Source organism: Leucoraja erinacea, chromosome 14, assembly GCF_028641065.1.
Source record: "Leucoraja erinacea ecotype New England chromosome 14, Leri_hhj_1, whole genome shotgun sequence".
Taxonomy (NCBI): Eukaryota; Metazoa; Chordata; class Chondrichthyes; order Rajiformes; family Rajidae; genus Leucoraja; species Leucoraja erinaceus.
The window spans coordinates 31463061-31478974 of NC_073390.1; the positions used below are offsets into that span (position 1 = coordinate 31463061).

At 44.6% G+C, this 15914-nt stretch overlaps 1 pseudogene; it reads left to right on the forward strand.

Annotated features, from left to right (window-relative positions):
- LOC129703511 (alpha-1,4-N-acetylglucosaminyltransferase-like) overlaps positions 1 to 14487 on the forward strand; it is a 35989-nt pseudogene extending 21502 nt beyond the window's left edge.
- Positions 14488 to 15914: the final 1427 nt, after the last annotated feature.

Genomic DNA, 15914 nt, shown 5'->3' on the forward strand with positions numbered 1-15914 from the left:
GTTGATTCACAGCTTAAAATGACAGTCGTGGCCTCTCCCTCGCGATCTTGCAGAGTGACTGACTCACGTCAAGTCATCCAGGGTTATATAATCCTGCCCCCCAGAAGGGGCATTAGCTTCATCATGGTGATTGACAGGCGAGAGGACCAATCAGCTGATCTCAAGGTTTTTTAAACACTCATAACCTTTTTATTTTTCAGCGATGGGAAAAATCCTCGGGGCTGGCTCCGGGGAGGACGGCGGTGAGTAAGATTGCCAAAAATCACAGCGATACAGGGTAGCGTTTTTTTTCTAAAATCAATATACAGCTCAGACAGGAAGTGTTCAAGATGAGACTTTTACTTATATAGATTTGCAAAGCAAGTTTCTTTTACATGCAATGTGCTGCCAGGGAGGTGATTGAAGCATTCGTGACAGCAACATTTCAAAGGCTTTTAGGTAGAAGCATGAAGAGGCAGGGAATAGAGGGGTTTGGACCACGTGTAGGCTGATGGAATGAATTAGATTGGTTTCATGGTACAGATATTGGAGGCTGAAGAACCTATTCCTGTGTTAATCTATGACTTAATTAGTTTTATCTGTCGTGATTAATCTATTAATTTGTTAAACAGTCATTTTCACACATTCTCCTTCTCCCCTGACTCTCAGTCTGAAACAGGGTTGCTACCCGAAACGCTACCCATTCCTTCTATCCAGAGATGCCGCCTGTCCTGCTGAGTTACTCCAGCATTTTGTGTCTATCTTCTGTGTAAAGCAGCACCTGCAGTTCCTTCCTACGCTGTTAATTTGTTAATGGGTTCAACCAAATTGTTATTGCTTTGAAATTCATTGTAGTTTAGCATTAATTAGCATTTGTTCTACACCTTTACATACTTCGTATCCCTCTCCCCTGACTCTCTGTCTGAAGAAAGGTGTCTATCTTTGGTGTAAAAACCAGCAACCTTCCTACAATGTTAATTCGTTAATGGGTTCAACCAAATTGATATTGCTTTTAAATACATTGCAGTTTAGCATTAATTACAGCAGTAAAATATAGTGTTGAAGATTTACAAAACGGTCTGGCCCCAGAAGTCAATAATTTCTTGCACCTCGCAGCAATCTAGCACAGTATTTTAAGTCCATGGCAGGGTGGGGGGGGGGGGGGGGGGGGGGGAATCATGACAAAGTCTATTCAGGGATCATGATTCCTGGAAGCGACGACACGATGCACTCTGTGATGCGTTGGGCAACAATTCTTTCAACATGTTGGACAACGACGGAAGCCAACACTGAGCTACATCATCTGACACACGAGCGAAAGAAGTCCATGGGAAGGATGTGCATTTGTCATTCGGTTTAACCACTGCTGTAGAAATATCCTTGGGGACTTCCTCTTCTGAGCTCTTTGGTTAAAGGTTTTCAATGAAAATGGTGTCATGTTCATGGTGAAGGAGAGACTGGGAAGAAATGTGAAAAGAGAAATGGCATTTATCTAGGTTCTCTTGTAAGGAAGTGTTTCCAGACAAGGGTTATGTTTTGAATAAAATGCCAACAGTCAAGTCATCCTTAAAAGGCTGGACTTGTATGTGCTATAATATAAAGTGCAAGATTCTTGATTGAAGTGCAATATCCTCCAGGGTCTTAAAAGATGTTTGAGGAGTCATCCTCTGTACTTTTAAATCTTCTACTGGAAGTCAACCCTAATTTCAGTTCCTATTTCTTCCAAGTCAAAATGCTAACAATATGATTAACAATATGTTTCTTATAGAAACATTTAAATACTTAAAGGATTGGACAGGCTAGATATAGGAAAATGTTCCCGATGTTGGGGGAGTCCAGGACCATGGGTCATAAGAATAAGGGGTAGGCCATTTTAGACTGAGATGAGGAAAAAGTTGGTCACCAGGGAGTTGCGAATCTGTGCAATTCTCTGCCACAGAATGCAGTGGAGATCAATCCACTGAATGTTTTCAAGAGGGTTAGATTTAGCTCTCAGGGTTAAAGGAATCAAGGGATGTGGGGAATAAGCAGGAACGGGGTACTGATTTTAGATAATCAGCCATGATCATATTGAATGGTGGTGCTGGCTCGAAGGGCAGAATGCCCTACTCTGCACCTATTTTTCTATGTTTCTATTGTCGATCAATCACATATGCTGATTTGATCCATGCTTGGTTTTGCTATTGCTGACCCAATCCATGATCCATGCTCCACGCTGGTTTTCCACTATGCCATCAGGCAGCATGCGATTAGCTAAGCACCGGCTTCAATATGATCTACGATGCAGAACTTTATGGAGGCTAACGCCATGGTCTCTGTATGTTGAATGAAGTACTTTTTTATGAAGTTTCACGACTTATGGTTAACACTGCTTCATACACTATGTCTCAAAATCAGCATTTCAAAAATCTTGTGCAGAATGATTGAAGATTTTACTTCGGAGTCACGTGAGTGACTACGTGAAGAAGCCCGCGTACGACGCATGCGTGTCACGCTGAAGGAAGCCGGTACGAGTGGCTGCAGCATGATCAGCAGCCAGCACAGGTGCCTGGGAGTACCGGGACCGGGTGGAGTGGTGGACCCACATACAGGACCGGTGTGGTCAGCGGCGGAGCGAGGAAAACCCGCAAACCAGTGCCCGTGTGTACGGGGGACGGGAACAGCGGGGGAAAAAGGAGCTCCTTCATAGTGGCAGTCACATGAATGTGGACAAGGAGCGGCATAGTTATATCGGGCGGCCGGGAGCGACCAGTGCCCGTAGGCATGGGGCCCGGCTGCGGGAAATACCGCGTGCGACTAGTGCCCGAGAGCACCAAGGTCGGCAGGAGCGGTCTGATATATTAAAGCACCCGCGATCGACTAGTTCCCGAGAGCATGTACGTCGGCTGGAGCGGTTGCTGGAGGAAATTCTCCACCGTGGCAGGCTCCGGGATTGGAGGATAGCCACAGTGGGCAAAAAATATAAGTCCCACAGCAGTTTCCCATAAGGGCTGCATGAAATGTCAGACGCCTCTGAGGAGGGTATTGAAGGTCTGACTGGGCCAGGATGGCTGCCAGTGTTAATAAAGACATCACTGCGAAAGTGATGTGGCGAAGCAGCCTCCGGATAATACTTACCGATACCGGAGTGAGGATGAGCAGCTGCAAGTTATAGCGCAGCCAGCAGCGGCCACTTTTGTGGAGCTGGGAAATCGGTACGAGTGGCTGCAGCAGGTTCGGCCGTCAGTGACATGGTGAAGATTTGGCCGGGACGACCACTGTGGGAGATGCGATAGCTTCTACTTCAGCATCTACCCCAACCTCAACCTCAAGGCCCTCCACAACCACGAGTGAAACCAAGAAAATAACTCAGTTACCACCGATAACCATGGAGGTAGGTGAATCTGGGGCTCCAGAATTAATAGGGAGCACGGAAGTTGGAGGGACATTGCAACTTCATTTGGAAGCATGGTGTAATATAACTATGGACTGATATATTCTTAGAAGTATTAAGGGATATCTGATAGAGTTTCTACACAAACAAAACCTTCCAGTACAATATACACCGGACAGAATATACATGCTTATTAAATGGGAACAAGCTAAACCCTACATAGAACTACAAAGATTATTCACTAAAGGGGTAATTGAACAAACCAAACCTGAACAACAGGAATTTGTCTCAAACATATTGATTAGAAATAAGAAAGATGGGGGTTGCCGTATTATTATTGATTTATCAACGCTTCACAATGTTGTGCAATATGTTCATTTTAAAATGGATACTTTTAGCACTGCTAAAGAGTTAGTTTCAGCAGGCTACTTTATGGCAAGTATTGATCTTAAAGATGCTTACTATACAATACCCATCAGAGGTAAAATTCTTAAACCAGCTTTGGCATTGCCGCAACAACAAAATCATAGAGTAATGGCATAGTTGGATGAATACTTATTGTGGGAATAATTTATGAATTGGCATGTCAGGCAGTGGTTGCCACAAAACAATTGTTTGAACAGCTGGGATTCATTATCCATCCAATTAAGTCAAAATTGACACCATTAACACATTTAATATGTTAATGACTTTACTAATAGGAAAAGCCACAGAGTTACAAAAGGATTAGAGCACTCAAAATTAATAGAGGCCATTTTTTGATGGCCAATGGAGCTAACAATTTAAGCCATAAAAGAATTACAATGGTGGGAACACAATGTTAAGTGTGGCTCCAACCCAATAGTTATTGACAACCCGTCTGTGCTATTACAAACAGATGCCAGTGCAATTGGTTGAGGTACAACTGATACCATCTCAAGCTGTGGGGGGAGATGGAATATACAAGAAACTAACCTACTTAACACTAAGGGTATAAAGTACTTAGAAATGTTAAGTGCATTTTATGGGTTAAAATCTTATTGCTCAGGAATGAAACAGCAGCATGTTAGATTGCAGATAGATAATACCTCGGTGGTGGCATATATAAGTCATATGGGTGGAAATGTATCAACATCTTGTGATGAATTGGCAAACTCAATTTGGCAATGGTGTGTCCAAAGGACTATTTTGGTTATGGGCTACGTATCTACCAGGGATACTAATTTAGTGGCAGACACCAGGTCACAAAAATTTATTGAAAGTACTGAATGGATGTTGGATAGAACGGTATTTGCTGAAATCACAGTAAAGTATGGAAGGCCAGATATTAGATTTGCATCCAGGTTTAAATCACCAGTTACCGAGGTATGTATCATTGGAACCAGATCCTGGGGAAGCAGAAGCTACAGATGCATTTTGAAAATGCACTGCACTTCTGGGGGGGGGGGGGGGGGGGGGGGGGGGGGGGGGGGGGGGGGGGGGGGGGGGGGGGGGGGGGGGGGGGGGGGGGGGGGGGGGGGGGGGGGGGGGGGGGGGGGGGGGGGGGGGGGGGGGGGGGGTGGGGGGGGGGGGGGGGGGGGGGGGGGGGGGGGGGGGGGGGATGTATTTCCTCCTTTCCTGCCTAATCAATCGGCTACTAAGGGAAATTCAACAGGAATCGGCATCTGGGATTTTCTTAGTACCCGATTGGCTTACCCAACCATGGGTTTCCGTGATACAGGACATGGTGCTGGAACCATGTATAACTTTAAGACATAGTCCTAAGTTACTGGTGCATCCAGTAACTCAGGATAGCTATCCATGCCATAGAAAATATTGAATTATTGGGTTGTAGACTCTGAAAGACCCGCTACGGGACATGGGGCTATCAAAAAGAACTGTGGACATGATCACAGCAGCACAAAGAAGGTCTACACAAATACAGTATTTAGGTCATATTAAAAAATTGACTAATTACTGCCACAATAACCTTCTGGACCACAGAAATAAGGATGTTCCGGCGGTGCTAGAGTTTTCTCACCAGCCTGCACTATGGAGGACTTAGTTACAGCACTGTGAATAGTGCCAGAAGTGCATTGTCAAGTTATTGGTGGCAAGGAACAGAAAGACAGTCTGTGGGATCACATCCTCTGGTAGTTAAACTTTTTAGAGGCAATTTTAACACCAAGCCACCCAAAACAAGATACAACAAAATCTGGGATGTAAGTGTGGTCCTGACCATGCTAAGGAATTGGTCGCCGGCTACAGCATGAAATCTGGATAAACTAACTAAGAAATGGTAATGCTGATGGCGCTAGTCACAGTGCAAAGGGTCCAGTTATTGCAAAAAAGTAAGACTGGATGGCTTCACTATGGCGGCAGGAAGTTTGTTTTTTTGTGATCCAGGACTGTATTATTAAACAAAATAGACCAGGATCAGCAGGGCAGGTCATAGAATTTATGGCCTACCCGGAGGACAAACGCCTCTGTATAGTGAAGCACGTTTTGTTATACAGTGAAAGGACAAAGGCTATCAGAGGCAAGGAAATGGCGTTTAATCAGCTATAAGAAACCGTACCGTAGAGTGTAAACTCAGACCATTTCGCGGTGGCTGAAATATGGGTTAAGATAGGCGGGAGTGGACACTAACATATTTAAATCGCACTCCACCAGGGCTGCTGCTACATCCGCAGCAAAACGCCTTGATGTATCCATGGACCAAATCCTCAGGATTGCAGGATGGTTGTCGGAGAAAACGTTTTTCAGAAATTTTATAACAAACCAGTTAGCAGTATGGGAACGTTTTCGGGGAACATTTTAAGTTCTGTATGATAATTTATCCATGAAGAATACGGGGTTATGATTTGAATTAATTAGATATTATTTATCATTTCCATTAAATAATTGGTATGAATGTTTTGAATATCATTAACAATTTCTCCCAAACTACCAAGGCAGTTGTGAAGCATGGACTCGTTCCACGGCATGAGGTCACAGAGCTTTGAAATCTTCACGTAGTCACTCACGTGACTCCGAAGTAAAATAGTAAGATTAAACGAGAACTTACCAGTTTGAAGTTTGATCTTTATTTTATGAGGAGGAACGTTGAGGGAATACGTGCCCTCCGCTCCCACCCTCATATGGTCATATCTTAAACTGGTATCTCTTTAATAATCTTACTATTTTAGGTCATTATAGTGTATCTGTGACCTCACACCGCTGCTTTGAAGGATGACACGCATGCGTCGTACGCGGGCTTCTTCACGTATTCCCTCAACGTTCCTCCTCATAAAATAAAGATCAAACTTCAAACTGGTAAGTTCTCGTTTAATCTTACTATTCTGGAAAAGAAAATATTCCTGTTAGCAAAAGCAAGTTTTAGGATTGTTTCCCACATATTTTATGGTCTTCCCATGATCTTCTTGATCAGAGTAGATCTGAAGCAAGACTAACGGTGCGACCTGAAGCAAGACTTAACAAGAGTTTAACATTGTGGGAACCTTCTGCGATAACAGTACGGCATTCGTGGACCCCCGAGGACCTCCGTGGCACAAACGTCAGGTAGTCGTGAATTTCTCCAAGAGTGCCTTGGTGAGCTATATCCGTGCGATATCCGTAATAACTCTTGCGGGTACAGTGGGAACTCCTGCGAACGGTAAACCCGGAAGCCTGACAGAGGGGACATAAGGTGAGGTTAAATACATATATTTTTTACTATCAGATTGATGTCTGCAAGTCTTCATTAACACATCACTACAAGAGGAATGTCTCTAATGTTATAATCCCTCTCATGCTGAAACACAAAATAGTTGAAGGGAGGTGAAATAGTTGAAGGGAGGTGAAATAATCACATTTTTATTCTTTTTCATTTTTGAGTGTTCAGGCACCTCACTTGATGAGCTATTTTACTCCAGCAGTTTGTGTCTCTTTTTGTCTGAAAGCAGTTTCTAACTGGAGGAACTCCGCGGGCCAGGCAGCATCTACGGAGGGAAATTGACAGGCGAGCCTTTCCTCAGGCTGCCTTATCTCTCTACCTCCCCCCCCAACTCCCACCCACACACACAAATGCTGGAGAAACTCAGTGGGTGCAGCAGCATCTATGGAACGAAGGAAATAGGCAACGTTTCGGCCCGAAAAGTTGCCTATTTCTTGTGCATGTGGCGGAAGGAACAGCAGATGCTGGTTTAAAGAGAATGAGTAACTCGACGGCAGGCAGCATCTTTGGGGAGAATGGAGTAACTCGACGGCAGGCAGCATCTTTGGGGAGAAGGAATGGGTGACATTTCGGGTCGAGACCCTTCTGATATGCTGCTTGTCCCGCTGAGCTACATGTTGTGTCTATCTTCGTTTTAATCCAGCATCTGCAGATCCTTCCTGGTCGAACCCGATTGAAAGATGCGAGGCTGGGCGATAGAAATCATTAATTGAATTAAATAACTAGATACCTGTCTAATTGTATCTACGGGATTGGAAGGAAGAATGGAGGAAGAATGTTCCCGATGTTGGGGGAGTCCAGAACCAGGGTCTCAGTTTTAAAGTCTATCCGTGGGAACTCTTTAATTACAGTGGGAAACCTTCAGTTTCCCAGGGGGTCGGGACGGGACTGGAGTTGGGAGGGAAAGGTGGGGGAGTCGAGGGAGAGGAGGGGGAGACAGGTGGGGGTGTCTTCATTTACTGGTGGTGGGTGTCTGTCACTGAAACAGGCAGGTGAGATTTCACATCCACCTTGTGTGTGCCTCTCTCTCTCTCTCTCTCTCTCTCTCTCCCTCCCTCCCTCTCACACAGGCATGACTGGAGGAACTCCGCGGGCCAGGCAGCATTTACGGAGGGAAATGGACAGGCGACCCATTCTTCAGGCTGCCTTATGTCTCTCTCCCCCCCCAACTCCCACCCACGCATGCGAATGCTGGAGAAACTCAGCGGGTGCAGCAGCATCTATGGAACGAAGGAAATAAACAACGTTTCGACCCCGCTGCACCCGCTGCACCCGCTGAGTTTCTCCAGCATTCGTGTGTGTGGGTGGGAGTTGGGGGAGGGGGGGGGGGGGGGGGAAGAGACATAAGGCAGCCTGAAGAATGGGTCGCCTGTCCATTTCCCTCCGTAGATGCTGCCTGGCCCGCGGAGTTCATCCATTCATGCCTGTGTGAGAGGGAGGGAGGGAGAGAGAGAGAGAGAGAGAGGCACATACCGCCACTTAGACACCCACCGCCACTAAATGAAGACACCCCCATCTGTCTCCCCTCCTCTCCCTCGACTCCCCCACCTTTCCCTCCCAACTCCAGTCCCGTCCCAAGTTCGGTCTGTGAAACGCAACACGCCAGCCCCGACAACCAGCCCGGTGGTCAGTCCTTTGAAGATAGACACCAGTTGCTTGGAGCAACTCAGCGGGACAGGCAGCATCTCAGGTCGCACCGTGAGAACTGGCCTGACAATGAGCTGAAGAAATCTGATGAAATGTTATTGACTAATAAAACATGTTGCTGTCTGTCCTATTAAAATTACTTCCACCTTTCATTTAAGGTAGACACAAAATGCTGGAGTAACTCAGCGGGACAGGCAGCATCTCTGGAGAGAAGGAATGTGTGGCGTTTCAGGTCGAGACCTTCCAGCTGCCAAATAAAAACCTCATCCCTCCCTCCATCCAAAAATCGAATGCCTTTATCACTGATCTTTCATCCTCAGGCAATCCTACCTCCACGCCTCCACCCTCAATGTGCACAGCTGATATCTACCGCCTCCCCAGGACTTGCTATCATAACATCTCTAATGCTGGGCTGAGCCGAGTCAAACAAATATAGGGTGAGGCAGAAGATGATAAATTCTGGATGGTCGGTCAGGATTCCCAACATTGCTATCTGCTGTTTTTGTCAGTAATGAATCTCTCCCTATATAGTTAACAGGACCTATTTTTATATTGATTCCACTGGCACACACCCGGTAGTACAAATAAATTAGACTTCTTATTGCTTGGCAATTGTTGTCTTTTGAAGTTTCAGATTTCTCAGCCCGCTGCTCTCCTAAGCTATCAAAATAAATTCAGGCTCTTCCATGCTCAGGGAATAATACTTTTTGATTTATTAATTCACAGGATCCTTTGGAGAATCACCTCATTGCCACACCATGATTCCCATTCGAAAGACATTTAGCCTTGTTTTCATAATTGGAGCTAGTGTTCTGCTGTATGTAACTTGGCATATGGAAACACAACAACATTTTCAAAAGAACATGGTAGAAATCTGTCACAAGTGGAAGAAGAAGCTACCATGGATGATCCTCGTCCACTCCTGAATCCTGGGATTATGTTTGTGGAAACAACAGACAATGTGGAGCCGAAGCCATTGGTGATGTGCTCAGTGGAGTCTACTGCTCGTCAAAACCCAGATAAACCAATCTATTTCTTCATGAAGGGGTTCAGTGGCAACTTGAGCCAATATCCAGAGCCTGAGTACAGACTCATCCCGTTGCTCTCTTCAATGAAGAATGTTGTCCTTCTCCCTTTAAACGCTACCGAACTGTTTGAGGATACTTCGTTGAAATTGTGGCATCAAAAGGTAACCAATAAGAAGAAAGTGTGATGTGTTACATTTAGGGTCGTCAAACCAGAGTAGGACTTTCTCAGTGAATTTTAGGGTCCTGGGGAAGGCTGTAGAATAGAGGGAGCTAGGAGTACAGGTACATATTTCACTGAAAGTAACATCATAGGTGGATAGGGTGGTGAAGAAAGCTTAAAGATAGACACAAAATGCTGGAGTAACTCAGCGGGTCTGGCAGCATCTCTGGAGAAAAGGAATAAGTGACATTTCGGGTCGAGACACATCTTCAGACTGAGAGTCGGGGTGAGAGTTACTCGGAGTATGAAAAGGTTTAAAACAAATCTGAGACGGTACCAATGACGAAGCAAAAGTGGAGTCCCCAATGATCAATTCTTGGCTGTGGAGAGGTGATAACGATGAGACATGCTGGCCTACTTCAGTGAAAACATTAGGTATAGGATGTTGATGATGCAGTTGCACAAGAAGTTGGTGAGGCCCCACCTGGAGTTTTGTGTTTGTTTTGATCACCCAGGAAACATTCCATTATGTTTGTTTTTTTTTTTAAAATATGATATTAACCAGGAAACAAGGACTAAATTATTGGAAGATGGTGGACAGGCTTGGGATTTGTTCTTCAAGCTAAGGAGTCCAAGGGGTGATCTTATAGACGTGTCTAATGATGTTAGGGGCATGGATCAGGTGAACGCACACAATAGATTCGTGAGGCCTGATTTTCCACACAGTGAATGGTCTCTCTATGGAATGAGCTGGGGAAAGTGCTTGAGGCAGCTTCTGACAACACTTAAAGGACATTTAGACATGTACATAACAGGAAGAGTGTGCATTGACTATGTTCTTCCTGGGAGTAAGTTGACTCAGTCTATCTGAAATTTGTGTCTAAGTCTGGTCTCCTTGAATGAGGAAGAACACACTAATTGGAATGCAGTAAAGTTGCACCAGGTTGATTCCTTGCATGGCAAGTTTGTTGTATAACTGAGATTGAACATCTTGGGCCAGTGCTCAAATGAGATTAGAAAGCTATATCCCTAAAATGTCCAATATTCGTAAGGTGCTTGACAGGGTAAATACTGAGATGATGCTTCCCTTGATTATGTGTCTATATTAAGGGGATGAGTAGCTCCAAATAGAACTGGACATTCAGGATAATAATTGAGGTGGAACTTCTTGTGGTGTGGTGAATTCAAGAGGGTGGTGTGGTGAGATTTTGGGATTTTCTGCCAAATAAGTCAGTGAATGTTTACTGGTTGGGCATCTATAAAACATGAATTGATACAGTAGATTTTTAATGTTTGCTGCTGCAATAGTCGATATTTAAAATAGATATTAATGACCACTGTGTTGTCTGGATTTAATTATTTCAGTCAAAATAACAAGCTGCAAAGAGCGCAAAGAAGATTTTTAAGGAAGTTATCAGTTCTGGAGGTTTTGAGTTATATGGAGAGGTTGGATAGGCTGTCGAGAGCGATTGAGCTCCTACGTTGGGGCGATCTAAGCTCCCGCATCGGTACGGTCGAAACTCCTGCGGCTTTGTGTTTCCAAAATCGGTCCCTAACCAGGGACCGCAGGTTTCACGATGTTAAAGTCTGCAGCTCACGATGTTAAAGTCCGCAGGTTGGAACACCAAAGGGCGACCCCTGGCAAAGGGGTCGCCCGCTCCAAGATGTTAGAGTCCGCAAGCTTCGCTGTTTTGTAGCTCCCGAACTCCCAAACAAGAGGCCACCAACTCCACGATGTTCGGCCGCATTGCGGACAGAGATGCCACATGGAAACATTTTATATAACATGCTCCCTTTAGCTCCCACATAATTTCTTCCGTTATCACACCCCATATCTCTCTAAACCTTTCCTGTTCATGTGCCTGAACAATTGAGTTTGAGTTTGAAGAAGGGTCTCGACCCGAAATGTCACCCATTCCTTCTCTCCAGAGATGCTGCCTATCCCGCATATTTATTCCAGCATTTTGTGTCTGACTTTGAAATACTGTTATTGTAGCTGCCTCAACAAGTTCTTTTGGCATCTACAATACATGTAGCCACTGTCTGAAAAAATTGATTCTCGGGTTCCTATTAAATCTTCTGCCATAAATTATGCCTCTTTTCATAAATGTTCTGACTATGTTCATTCACCCTATCTATTCCACTGATTTTACATACCTCTATGAGATCATCCCCCAGTCTTCTGGTGTCCAAGGTATAAAGTCCTAAATAAACCTGCCCAACTAGTTCAACAACATCATTCCCTATCGCTGGGTGACCAGAACGGAACACTATACACTAAGAAGGTTGCCACCACTATCTTGTACAATTGTACGTCAATTCTTTCACTGATAAAGGATTGTGTCACGAGGAAGAGACAAAAAGAATGCAGAAAGAACGACTGCATGTTTAGAAAGAAAGGAAATTAAGATAATGAATTAAACAATTTTTGTCCATTATCCACAGGTAAATCCAGAAAAGGAGAAGTATTGGACCCATGTGTTTGCTGATGGCTGCAGATTAGCAATGCTGTGGAAATATGGGGGCATCTACCTGGATACTGATATTATATCAATGAGGCCAATACCGTTTGCTAACTTTACATGCCCTCAGCATTTTAAAACTTTCAGTAATGGGGCTATAGGTTTCTCACATAGGCATCATCCTGTTTTATGGAATTGCATGGAAGATTTTGTGGCCAATTACATTGGACATATTTGGGGTCAACAAGGCCCTCAACTGCTTACCCGTGTGCTGAAGAGATGGTGTCAGACGAATAATCTAGCTCCCTTCATTGGCAAAGAATGCAACGGCATCTCTTTATGGATCACAAATCGGTTCTACCCAATCCCATATCCAGCTTGGAAGAGGTACTATACTCCTTGGAAAAAGAAGGATATAGAGCGGACATTCTCAGCAACGTATGGAGCACATGTCTGGAATTATATGAATAGAAATGATAAAAAGGAAATCGTTACTGGAAGTGGATCATTAATTGAACATTTTTTTCAGTTGTATTGTCCAAGTACATACAGAAATGTAATTCAGTTGAATCATAGTACATGGTGATTTATGTCCTGATGTCCCTGTTTTTAGTATGTCTAAAAGTGTGTTTTAGTATGGGGGGGGGCGGGGCGGGGATTGGGGAAACTGTTTTTTAGTCACTTACCTCGGTGGAATGCGACTTTTCTCCTAGTTGCAATTCGCCCTCCCTCGCGGCCTAATAATTTGGATTGGTGTGGCCTCTCCCGGAGTCGGGTTCAGAGCTTCACCGGTGGACGCAGCGCGGACTTTCCATCGTGAAGCTGGGCAATCCCTTGCCGCGGGTCGCTAGAAGAAGTGCTCCAATCGCTGGCCCACAGAGTACGACATCCTGAAGCTGCGGTTTGTGGAGCTTCTAGCCGCGGGCATGGCGTGGACTTTCCATCGCGGACCGGGTGAGCCCGAAGCAGTGCTCCAACCGCCAGCCTGCAGCCTATAACATACTGATGCCGCAGTCTGCAGAGCTTCTAGCCGCGGGTGCGGTGTGGACTTTAAGAGATCCGACCGCCGGCCCGAGTTCTAAAACCAAAGGCTGTGTGTCTTTGTTTTGGAAATGCTAAAGCTGTGTTGCCTTTGGTTTGGAAATGCTAAAGCTGTGTTGCCTTTGGTTTGGAAATGCTAAAATGTGTTGCTTTTGGTTTGGAAATGTTAAAATGTTTTGCCTTTGGTTTGGAAATGCTAAAACTGTGTTGCCTTTGGTTTGGAAATGCTAAACCGGTTTGTCAACCGGCAGCCACAAACCACTACACATTAATGACTTTGATCTGGAGTTTGTCAGTAGCACTAAGTTCCTGAGGGTGCAGATCACGAACAGTCTGACCAGGTCACAAATCATCGCATCACTAGTTAAGAGAGCGCAGCAGCGTTAGCACTTTCTGCGCTGGATGACAAGAGCTCACCTCCCCCATCCTGTCCTCACCACTTTCTACAGGGGCACCATAGAGAGCATTTTGACTAGCTGCATCTCGGTCTGGTTTGGGGACTGCAAAGCCTCCGACTGGAAGTCCATGCAGAGAGTGGTGAGGACGTTTGAAAAAGTCATCGGGACTTCTCTTCCTTCAATCCAGGATATTGCGTGCAAACGTTGCTTGTCCAAGGCCAACAGCGTTATAGAAGACCCCACACATCTCCATCATGGACTGTTTACTCTGCTGCCCTAGGGCAAAAGGTATCGCAGTATAAGGAGCAGAACGGCCAGGTTTTGCAGCAGCTTCTTCCCCCGAGCCATCAGAATCTTGAATTCCATATAATGCGCCGCAACAATGATCAATTTTATCTATTTTTTCTTTTTATCTAATTAATCTTTTTATCCATATCCATTTATCCATATCCTTTTTATCCTTTTGGTGTTTTATGTTGCACAGTGAGCCAGATGCAGCAAAATTTCGTTTGCATTTGTTGATTTTTGAATGACAATAACGTCTTTGATTGATTGATTGATTGATTGATTGATTGATTGATAAAGCTGTGTTGCCTTTGGTTTGGAAATGCTAAAGCTGTGTTGCCTTTGGTTTGGAAATGCTAAAGCTGTGTTGCCTAATTAAAGTTTCCTTGCCTAATTAAAGTTGCCTTGCCTTCTATATAATTAAAAGTCTAATCTTGACTACTTCCTGTTTGCACTTGATATTGATTTTAGAAAAAACTCTACCATGTACGGTTGTGATTTTTGGCCATCCTACTCAGAGTCCCCCTCCGCTGATCAGGTGCCAAGGATTTTTCCCATCGATGAAAAATAAGGGTTATTTGTGTTTAAAAAAGGTTGAGATTCTCTCTCTCCTGTCAATCATGCTATGATTTCAGCAAGTCATGATTTCAGCAAGTCATTTAACAAGGTACCGTGTGGTAGGCTGCTCTGGACAGTTAGATCGCATGGGATCCAAGAAGAATTAGCCAACAGGATAGAAAATTGGCTTCATGAAAGTAGGCAGAGTGTGATGATGGAAGGAGTGCTGGTGCAGAGTTCCTTGAAAATGGCATCACAAGTCAATAAGAATGTCAAGTAGGCCTTCAGCACAGTGGCCTTCATCAGTCAGTATGGTGTATGGAAGTTGGGAGGTCATGTCATAGTTGTATAAGATATTGGTGAGACCACATTTAGAGTATTGTATTCAGTTTTTGTCACTCTTTTACAGACTAGATGTTGTTAAGCTACTGTAAAAAGGGTGCAGAGAAATTTATGAGAATGTTGCCAGGACTCAAGGGCCTGAGCTGTAGGGAGAGGTTGACCAGGCTATAACTTTATTCCTTTGAGTGCAGGAGGATGAGGGGTGATCTTATTGAGGTGTATAAGATCATGAGAGGAATAGATAGCATAAATGCAGTCTTTTATCCAGAGTAGGGGAATCAAGAATTTGAGGACATGGGTTTAATGCGAGGGAGAAAAGTTTTAACTGAGGGGCAACTATTTTTATAAGAGGGTGGTAGGCATATGGAACGAACAGCCAGAGTAGGATGTTGAGGCAGGTACTATCACAACATTTAAAAAACATTTAGACAGGTAAATGGACATAATGAATTTAGAGGGATATGGCCAAACAGAGGAAGGTGGTACCAGTGTAGATGGGGCATATTGGTCAGCGTGGCAAGTTGGGCTGAAGGACCTGTTTCTATGTTGTATGACTATGACTCTACCTCTTTGAGTTTGTGATGTCTCTGGTTATTCAAAAATGAAAAAGAACTATAGATGCCAGAAATCCAAAATATTATCAGAAAATCCTGGAGTTGCTCAGCAAGTCATACGGCTTCTTTTTGTTTGTTGTAGAGATGACCACAAGGAAACAGGCCCTTCGGCCCATCAAGTCCACATCAACCATCATCACACATTCACTAGTTCAATGTGATTCCACTTCCCACTTTCCTACACACTAGGGGCAATGTGGTGGCCAATGCTTTACACCCCTTTAGAATGTGGGAGGAAACCGGAGCACCTGGAGAAAACAGACGCAACCCCTCTTTTTCCAGAGTAATAAAAATCCAGAGCGGTCAATGGGGAGTGGCGGCAGCTACCAGCGCCCGACGGCCGCCCGGTACATG